Genomic DNA, 11,748 nt, shown 5'->3' with positions numbered 1-11,748 from the left:
TTTGTACTCAGTGTTTTCTACTAGAACCTCACATCAGAAAGAGATCGAATGAAGTTATAACTATCATCATGAGTTTAACATATCTCCGTCGTCATAACACAAGAAGATATGGACTTCGTAAGTTATCATCAAACCCCAAGACACTCCAATAAGTATGGAAGTGAATAACCAGCCGACTTAGCGTAAGATTATCGCAAGTCTAACATAACCTCACAGGGCGCCTTATTATACAAGGCAACAGCCCTTTCATTGGTGGCAGCGACTTCAGAAAACAACAAGAACTCTTCAACGTCTTCCGAAGAATAACGAATAATGTATCATATCAGAAGTCAACGACGACGAAAGCAAGAGATTCTTCAAGCAACTTAGTATCATCGTTTAGTGAGCGATTTCAGCAGTGCATAACTTCAAGAAACAAACCCGACGTGTCTTCATCCTACGGCAACGCAAGCTTCGTCTCTCATTAGAACCATTCAAGAAAACATTGTTTATTGAGCGTTTCCAGCACTTCAAGAAACAAAACCGAATGCGTCTGCGGCATCGGATCTTCAAGGAATCGAATCATCCAAGAAATGAACAACGTGCACCGGGGGAACTCAAGCCAAACCAGGTCATCCGCTAAACAGAGAAGGAGGGCCAAGGCCGTGTGTCGTTATCGGAACACCGTGACTTCCCACAAAATCAAGCTAAGTACAATCTTTTTTATTCATTGGAGTAACTTTGAGTGTTTCCTTTGCAGGTCGAATTTCGTTATTCCTGTGGCTGAAGTTACGAGACATTCTTAATCTTACTTTTTTACAGAAATTATCTACATCATTGGGATTTCGCTACTGCGAGTTTTTATCATTGAGTTTCTGTTTCCAGAAGTTCTCCTGAAATATCATAATCATATACTGTGTTAATTTTATAATTTTGGGTGATTATTAATTCTTTACGTAACAAATCATATTAAACATTGAATATGCGTTTATGCAGTGGATGTCTGTATTTATACAGATGCATGGATAGGGTAGTTAGGCACTGTAGTGATAAGAAAACACACAAAACAAGTGGAACACCCGCACAAATCTGGATAAATTAGAGGTAACACTATTTCGGGTCAGGACAATAAATGATCCTTTGCAAGGTCCCGATCGCAGTTTCAGCCTTTAGTTATGCGTAAAAAATCGAACCTCAATGACTCAACTTAACTTTAAAAAATACGACTGGATTGCAAGGAATAACATGTCTGTAAAAACTTCCATTAGGCTAACATACTTAACACTCATATAAACAAATTAACAAAACGTATTTCAAATTCTAGCAAAGAATGAAAGTAAAACCACAGCAAGTATAGATAGTTATTAATAACACAATAGATAACTTGTCTTAATAGTAATCGCTCAATTCATAATAGTTCATCATTCCTACGTTCTTTGCTTTATACGTAACTAACAGCAACATAATGCTAAAAACACACAATAAGTTGCCGATGGTAATAAAGAGAAGAATCCTAATTATTATAAAAAGAAATAGGTAAACAGTAGCCCTAAAAATCAGAATAAAACAAATTGGGCTTAAGCAAACTTGGTTACTGTGTCATCTAGGCAAACGTTCAGGGTCAGTCAAATCTGCCGAGTGTTCAAAGCAAAGCACATTCCACACAATAAGCGACTCTAATAGAGCGGGAGAGCGATGTTGGATCGTTGATGCCAATACCTTTTTGAATTAAAAAAGGAATTTTCCTATGAATCACACGACCGTATCAAGTAATCAGAGCAGGTTCTCGTAATTTTAATACAATAAGTTATTATAAGTAGTGGTGAATTAAGCACGACTGTACGCGCCGTAAAAATTAGAATATCTTGTTTTTATTCTTTTAGTCCACGTAATATCCTGTATTTAAGGACTCACCGTCTGTTGTTCGAACTTCCCTATTGAGAAGTCGGGATAAGCGAGCGATTACAGATACCTCTATAGTTATAAAAAACATTGATCTATATCTAGCGTAATTGTAAGATATCCATCTATGGGTATACAAAACATTATCTTACCTCTTGCCAAATAAGGCGTGATTATCAAAGGAAAATTCTATAAACCTTATAACATATTAAAATCCGTTTTGAACAAAAAGAGACAGTTAATCAAATAATAACTTTTATAGAGGAACCAATCATTTGTCTCATAAATCGTGATATTGTTCAACGACCCAACAGAATTCTCCCACAACCGCAGTCGCAGTTTGCACGCAAAATCTCGAGACGCATGCACCCTCGAATGTCTTAGTGCGTGTAAAAAGACTTTGCTGGGATCTGAAATTTTAATCCTTCCCGACACTCTGAAATATAACAATTTCCGCGAACAAAGCACTATATACGGTTGACTTGCAGCAACAAGTTAAATCTAGTAATCCACAAAACCTATACATATATATATATATATCCTATATATATATATATATATATATATATATATATATATGTATATATATATATATATACATATCGTGGATATGGAAGTTATAAATAACGCATTTTTATTGTTGCTAATTTTTAGTCACGCCCGCCAGTCATAGATGAATCCCTCTTATACTCTATCTAAAGTAATATCCGTAAAGTCATTCAAGCAGAGGTGATTCAGCAGAAATTTTGTTTATCTTTTATCTGTATACCAGGATGTTTCTCCACTAGAGATTGATCTCTGGGGGAATCGGATGTCATCGAACACAAAATACGGTCTAAGGACAAACATAAAGCTATATACGTACCTTCGTATGGACTCCCAATGAAATTTCAAAATAGAGATAAATGATGAAGTTGAAAAAATTTTAGCAATAGGAGTCATAAGGAAATCAAATAGCCCATATAATTTTTCCCTCAAATGTCATGCCATAAAAGATCGGACTTGGCATATCTGCGTAGATTTCTGTCGCATAAACAAGGAAACGATTCCCGATCGTTTTCCAGTGCCATGTACCGACGATATCTTATCTTTGTTAGGTCAGAATAAATTTTTTTTCACCAACTTGGACTTACTTAAAGGCTTTCACCAGATACCATTAGCCATGTGAGGTACCTCATACACCGCCTTCAGCACACTCAGGGGACATGATCAATTTTTACGTATGCCTCCGGCTTACGTTGCGCCCCAATTACAATATAGTGTTTGGAGACTTTTAGGGGATATCCTACATGCCTATATGGTTGGTCTTGTAATCTTTTCTAATACCTTAGAAGTATATTCACATAAACTAGAGCTAGTGCTACAGAGACTAAGACAAATAATATCAGAGTAAAATATCTAAATGTGAGTTTTAAAAAACCGAACATGTTTATCTAGGTTTTATGTGTCTAGTCAAGGTCTTAAAGTAGTCCATGGTAAGGTGTCGGCTATTCATAACTTCCGGTAACTATTAACGTAAAAGGGGGATACAGCACTTTTGCGCTGTAGTGGGTATTACAATCGTATGTAAATATGTAACTCTTCAATCATGGCAGCTCCTTTAACAGATCTTACGAAGAAGGGCGTAGATTTATTATGGTCTGTAAAGCATCAACAGGCGTTCGATATCTTAAAATTGTAATGATGCAGTTCACCTATCTTAAAAATCCCTGATTTAAATAAGGAATTTTTTTTTATTGCAACAGACACCTCAGACCAAGGGGTAAGAGGGGTACTACTTCAGCAATATGATAAACAGTTCTTCCCTCTAGCTTTTTATTCACGTAAACTAAAGCCCTCTGAAAGTAAATATGCAGTAATAGGCAAGGAAGGGCTGTGGTATCGTTAACTCACTAGTACATTTTAAGTTCATAATCTACGACTATCCTGTTAAAATCCTTACTGACCATAAAGTCCCATACCGGGTTTTTTCAAAGGTTTTAATCACAGTCCCAAAGGAACTCGGCGGCATATGATCATTCAGGTCTTTGGAGCCAAGTTAAGATATCTACCTGGGAAAGCAATTATCATAGCTGACACATTATCCCGCAATCCCGCACCATATTGCAAAGAACCATTAATTGGACTAAAAGATATAGAAACATCCGTGCCTATTGTTAAAACCGTATCTAAACAAAAAATTCATTAACCCAAGAGATCGTGAACATTGAATACCTGGGTTGGAGCGCTGAACTGTTACAAACTGAACAAAACAAGGGCCAGCAGCTAAGCAAAACAATAAACACTTCGAACGGAAACAAGGTCAGCAGCTAAGCAAAACAATAAACACTTCAAACGGAAACAGGGTCAGCAGCTAAGCAAAACAATAAACACTTTGAACAGAAACCCTAAAGCAAAAGTTTATTTAAAGTATGTGTATCAGAATTATGTAATCAAATATAATATTATATGTAGGTCCGTGACGAGGAAAACCCGAAGAACACAGCAGGTAACTAACGACCAGGTATTAGTAATAATCTCTTTATACCAATCGTCCTGAACTGGTTGCATTCCAATCCATTGCAGGTATCATCCAGGGTTCTCTATTATGTCACAGAAAGCCAAATCACTATTTTACTGGCCTACAATGCTTACAGATATAAAAAGCACATAACTAATTGTAACACGTGTTATGAAAACAAGGGACACACTAAGACACCTGTCAGTTTAAAGGCCTATCACGTGCCAAATCAATCCTTGAAAGAATACATGTAGAATTATTAACAGAGTTACGAGTCTGACAGAGGAAATAAACATTTCTTAGTGTTAATAGTTCCCTTGACACGTTATATATGATTAATAGCACTAAAAAGCAAACACTGCAATTGAGTGCGCTAGGAATATTTATGAGTGCTAAATCAGTAAACATGGAATTCAACACATGATAATCTCTGACTCGGGTGGTGTAAATCAATAATAATCTCCTTAACTCGTTGTGTGAATTCCTTTCCATTAAGAAAACCAATAATATATTTTGTCACCCAGAGTCAATCGGTTTGGTAGAACGGATAAATAAGAAAGTGTCATGTCCTACGAGTTACATTCGTGATATTGGATCCGAACTGGATTGTATCGGTTCTCGCAGTTTTAAATATCTTGTATCTATAGAAATGATACCGCAAGTAGCCTTATACGGTACGCCGCTAGAACACTTTTCCACATATCCAAGCCAACCATTAATTTATCAAATAAAAAAAAAAGATATTAATAAAATAAATAAATAAATAAAATAAAATAAATATGGATACAAGTGGAGCCGATATAATACACTCTGATATAATACAAATTATAATAAAAAAGGAATCACGATAAAATTAATAAGCAAAACGTAACCATAGGTTAATAAAATATCCAAATATATATGCGTAAAGATTTGAACGCTTTAGTTTAGTAGTCCATTCAGTATTCTAGGGATATTAATGACAAATAAGCTAAAAGTTCAAACATATATCAAAACCTACTGACATATTGTCTGTCCCGGTGATTTATATTCGTAGTCAATGAAAAAAAAAAAATAAATAAATAAAAGAGATTTTAAAGTCCGGAAGTCTAGAAGTGAAAATGTATATCTATGCAAATAATCTCATACAGGGTAAATAGTATATATAAAATTTGTATGGAAACCCTTTTCATTAGTTTGAATAAGGAATATCTAATTTAACATAATTACATTTATTATACAATCATGCAGATTTCCAACATGAAACTAATATATTGTTCAATTTTGGTACTGTTTTTTTTCAGACATTCTTCTCATGTGGGTGGAGTATAAAAAAAAAAAAATACATGGCTATCATTTGAAAACACTAAAGTCGTATTTATTACAGCAATTAACGTAACTCTAAAGCTGGCTGAGAGCAATCTCCTGCCAGGTGATGACGTCCTCAATCCTGAAGGTGCCTGGCACGTTTGCCGAATCATCATTGTTCCTTTTAACCCCAATAATCTGCTAGCACAGGCTTCATCTGTAGTGTGTGTTGTTTCGTGCTTGCAAAAAACAAGCCAACTGGAGAGGAATGCTTAGCACGAACTTCTCATGGGCAAAGTGTCTATCCGCGATGCAATGCAACTTTAATTAAGGAATTGCAATCATTTTAAAATTAATGAACAAAATAAGCAAATAGAATTTCTATAACATCAAAATGAATTAATATTTTCTGAACCTCATTGACAATTAGTCAATAAATCAGCTTATGATATTGGTAAACGGACTTTTATAAGTATCAGATCATGGATATGAAAAATTTACTTGCAACATTAGCCTATTACAATTCAAGTAAATCACATTCATGGGAAAATGTCACATTTTCTTGAAAAACCCAGTTTATATAGAAATTAGTTACATAGTGGGTTCTTTCATAGCATCTCCTGCCTAAAAATTAACCTCAGAGGATGCGCGCGAGAAAATTGAATATGAACCTTTTGTTAGGGGCACATAGGATCAGATTTTATCACAGCTTAATTTCAGTAAGCATAGAGAAATACAGAATCATGATTAATATTCTCTTTGACTCTTATGTTGCCTGGCAATCTTACAAATAGCTCCGTATCACACTTCTTTGTCTAATAACTTGCTACCAGTAATATAGAATTTTCTTTGGGATTCGTATTGATATCTGTTAATGTGGGTATTTTTACGGTCATCAGAGACCTGGATAGGTTCACTCATTGTTATAGTGCCATGGATAAAAAAGTTTGTACAGCTAACTCTTTTGAATTCCATAAAATATCAGCGAATCATGTGGGTTAAGTTTGGTTCTTAATGGCTTTCTCCTCCCGTATTTGGATGTTGTCTGAATTTACTTTGCCCTTGTGACAAGTATAATTTCACTTACAGGCTGATTAATGGAACCTGGTTACAGTATCCTGCAGTACGAGAGTTTCACATCGCACGTCCGAACAGATCGTCTACAACTTCAAAAAATCGTTCATCGCTGCGGACGACTGCAGTGAAGGTAACAACCGCCTACAATGTGAAGGGAATAAGCACCATCATAAGTGAACAAGCTTATTTCGCGGACTTCTAGGACCGACACCCGTATCCCGTCGTTAATCTCGTTTTAATGCGGAAGTCTCCGGCGGAATCGACTACAGAAGGGACAAACTTCCGACAATTACGGCTAAGAGGATATTCAACTCTACGTTTGCTGGCGAAGGACTCATGCTGGGGATGATTTTATTTATCGCGAATGTATTCGTATGGCATAGGATGCAGAGGAGAAGTATGGGCGCAAATAGAACGTTGGACCCGGCCCAGGCAATTCCCCCTTGTTTCTAACCATTTGGAATTGGCCATTTCATTTGGCTATAGGTGGTTGTCTGGAACTGTGTAATGGACGAAAAGTTGTTCGAACGCTAGTTAAATGTGCTGTGGGTACAACCTCGGTCATGTATCATATATATAAAAAAAATAAAGTATCATGTATCCTATATATAAATTATCATAAATAACAGAATCGAAATATATCTCTGCGTGTACGCACTAGGGATCTATTTAAAGTGCACCTAGATTAATCACTTAGATTAGTCGTTTATGTGAATCAGTTGTATTAAGTGCACATAAATTGATCATAATTATATGAATCCATATACATATGTATAAATAAATCAGGTAGCCTATAATCAATCTGTTACCTTTTATCTTACCAATAACTGCAGTTATATATGAGTTAGTATATGGCTCAACGCATCAGTTAGCATAAAAATTAATAATTTTTATCACTTCATATATGAATTTTTATCAGTTAAAATATGATTTTTACCATGTTAATCTTTATCCTATGCAATTATCAGAGTACATTGGTATTTTCTGTCGCATATGTATCTTAATGAGTTGAAGTGAAAAACTGTATCATTATATATCACGTGATCATTATTATTTACGAATATCATCATATGCATATGTCTTATATCTTATTACTTGAATCTGTATTTGTGTACGCCATGAATTTTTTTTACTTATAAGTATTTTCTATATATCTATATATATTCACATAGTGTCTGTATCACACTCCTATAAGTCAAATGCAAGTCAAGCTTGAGTAATATTCAGTGGTTGGTTTTGTAGCTGACCGAGCTTTTATTTAAGTGTCACATAATAAAAATATGGAATGTTATTCCATATATATAAAAAACTAAAACTATGATTAATTAAAACCAGTGACCCAAGAGGTCAACCAGATTGCTTGCAGGAATGTGATCAGACCAGAGACGATAAAGTATGCTAAGATGATGTATACAATAAAGTAGGCTAAGATGACGTGCCGTCACCTGTGGTCCTTCATTTGTTTTGAAAACATTAGTCCAAGCTTCCTGCTTGAGACAACTACCACGACCTATAATTCAAACGGCCTACGTGATTTGTAATCTATGTCATCTGTGTGTATGTTCGTATGTTCGAGCTACTGTCTGCTTCCTTTATAATTTGTAAACGAGATTGTAGTCAGATTTGAATTAGCCATCATCATTGGCAGACCTGTACAAATTTCCTCTGATCTTCATCATGTAATCTCAGAGAATAGAAATATTTTTTGTACTCAGTGTTTTCTACTAGAACCTAACATCAGAAAGAGATCGAATGAAGTTATAACTATCATCATGAGTTTAACATATCTCCGTCGTCATAACACAAGAAGATATGGACTTCGTAAGTTATCATCAAACCCCAAGACACTCCAATAACCTCACAGGGCGCCTTATTATACAAGGCAACAGCCCTTTTAATACTACAACCTTTTTGGTCAGAATTTTGTTGCTTTGTTGTAAGTTTCTAATGAAGTAATAGGCATTTTTTTTAGCATTAGGTGCATGGAAGCATGTCATTATTATTATATTATTCCTTAAGAGACAGTGACAGTCATATATGAAATAAACATTACTGAACTAAATAAACTCGATGTTTTTAGAACATCCGTGGAACTGAGTGTGCAATCTCGATCAAATAGAATTTTACATTTTCACACATTATAAGAACTAAAAACATCCTTTATGTCGGCTCACCGCCAAGCGATAGATATGCACGCCCAATCGATAACAACTTCCTTAATTAATGCACAGTAACACTATGATAAAGCAAATCAAATAATTGCCATATCGTTCATTTGAAAAGGAAGTAAATTTATCATGCCCTCTTTCTTGCCCTTAACAGCTATCGTAGGGCTGGCCCGAAGGATTAGATATTTTTACGTGGCAAGGAACCAATTGGTTTCCTAGCAACGGGACGTACAGCTTGTTGTGGGATCCGAACCACATTATATCGAGAAATTACTTTCTAATCTGTGGTATATAGAGGATAGAAAAGTATATAGACAGGCCGTCCTCTTATGCGACTATTCAATCTATCTGAGAAGGACAGAAGAGAATAGGCGAAAGGATAAGTTTATCCATAATAGACCTAGTCTCTATTCTTCTGAGAAGGAAGGAGAGAATATAATAGAAGAGAAGGAGAGAATAGAATAGAAAGGAAGGAGATAATAGAATAGGAGAGAAGGAGAGAAGAGAATGGAAAGAAAGGAGAGAACATAATAGAAGGAAAAGAGAGAATAGAATGGAAGAGAAGGAGAGAATAGAATAGAAGGAAAACAAATAATAGAATAGAAGGGAAGGAGAGAATAGAAGGAAAAGAAAGAAAGGATAGAATAGAAGATAATGAGAGAATAGAATAGAGGAGAAAGAGAAAAATAGAATATAAGGGAAGGAGAGAATCGAATAGAAGAGAAGGAGAGAATAGAATAGAAGGAAAAGAGAGAACAGAATAGAGGATAAGGAGAGAATAGAATAGAGGAGAAAGAGAGAATAGATTATAGAAGGGAAAGAGAGAATAGAATAAAAGGGAAGTAGAAAATAGAAGGAGAAGAAAGAATAGAATAGAATATGGGAGGGAAGGAGACAACAGAAAGGAATGGAATGCACACGACCAAAGCCATCAGACAGCAGCGGACCAATCTGTAAATGAACTGCAATGGGGGGCGAGGCAAATTGATTAAGGAAAATTATAGGTTGGTGAACTATTTTTTCTTCTCTCTCTCTCTCTCTCTCTCTCTCTCTCTCTCTCTCTTCGTCAATCGAGGTTGAAAAGGCCATTTTTCTTTTTCTTTCTGTGGAAACTTTCATTCCTTGTCCTTTGATTTTATCTGACTTTCAATTACTTCGGACGAAGAAGGGAAGGGAGAGAGAGAGAGAGAGAGAGAGAGAGAGAGAGAGAGAGAGAGGTGAGGAATGGCGTCTTCAAGAAAGAAAATTGACACACGAAGAGAGAGAGATATATATATTATAGAACAAGCATACAAAGAAAAAGGAAAGGATTGATAAAAAATTAAAGAGAACCCACACGAGAAAAAATGACAATAGAAGAGAAGATAAGAGAGAGAGAGAGAGAGAGAGAGAGAGAAAGAACAACTCCCCAATACAAGGAAACACAGACACCAAGACAAACAGGTACAAAGATACAAGGACGAGAGATAGGACAAATAAACAAAGAGAATAACTTAATTGAATAAGTAGTGGAACCATCTGTCAGTCGGGAACTTTAGGGTCCAGGAGTAATAGAAAGAATAAAGAGAAAGAAGACACGCCATTCCCTTAAAGAACTTTGAAGTTTGTTACCAGTATGAGGGAGAACAAACACCAGACGTCTTCATTCTCCACTCTCGCTCCCTGCTGGCTTTGAGGTTCTCACTGTGACCCACTGATTATGTAACGCCAGTTCCCCTGTAACACTTGTATTCAGGGTGTCTCGCCTCGGCTGCAGGGTCAGAGTTCAGAGGTCCTCACCAGGCGGCTTATCCATTTTGAAAATTTACTACAATTCCATCTCCCTTACCTATCCCAACCTAACCTGCCCTTGCTCCCTTCAGAGGCGAGTCTTTAAGGTCAGTCCCAGGAGTAAATAGTTTATTTTCAATCACTGAGGAAACGTAGGGTCAGAGTTCAGAGGTCCATACCAGGCTCCTTGTGCTTTTTAACACCTAATTGCAGCATCCTTAACCTAACCTAAGCTGACCTCGCTGCCTTCGAAAGCGATTTAAGGTCTTTCCCAGGAGTAAATGTTTTATTTTTAATCTCGGGAGGTAAACGCTAATGCATTATCTCGTCTCGGTTGTAGGGTCAAAGTTCATGGGTCTACACCAGGCCTCTTATTCCTTGTGAAACCTTACCTCACTTAAATCTTCTTAACCTAACCAGACCTTGCTGGCTTCAAAAGCGATTTCGTTCTGTTTAAGGTGTAAATAAGATCGTATTTTTATTCTTATTTTTATTATAATTGAGGAAGTGCTACGTCTTTCTGGCCACCCACTCAGGAAGGGAACCCATCATCTTCCCGTTATACTTATTAATTGATTGAATTTCTTCTTCCATATTCTTTTTTTGCTCTGGTGAGAGACGGCAAAATTACACAGTTGCAATAAACGGAAGGCCTTGGCTATTGTCGCAACATTGCAAGATTATCTTTGCAATAGCTGAAGACAGAGAGAAATGGTCGTGAAGTTTTTTTTTTATCACTGGCAAGAATTCCTTCTTGAGATCGAATCAAGGATGTTTCTATCTGAAGTTTATTTTATTTATTTATTCATTTATTTTTGTCATGCAGTTCCTTCCGTTTCTGGTTTTCTGTTGTGTCTTGTTATGAGGGGGAGGAATAAAGCTATATAAATCTAAACCTGAATTTTATTCATTCTAGTGTAACAGGTTAGTAATACAATATAGTTATTGAGTGACAAGTAATCAGGATCATCAATGGAACATTCTTATATATATATATATATATATATCTATATATATATATATATATATATATATATATATAAGAATATTCCATTGATGATCCGA

This window comes from Macrobrachium nipponense, chromosome 10 (assembly GCF_015104395.2).
Source record: "Macrobrachium nipponense isolate FS-2020 chromosome 10, ASM1510439v2, whole genome shotgun sequence".
Lineage (NCBI taxonomy): Eukaryota > Metazoa > Arthropoda > Malacostraca > Decapoda > Palaemonidae > Macrobrachium > Macrobrachium nipponense.
Note: the sequence above shows the minus strand (reverse complement) of the source record.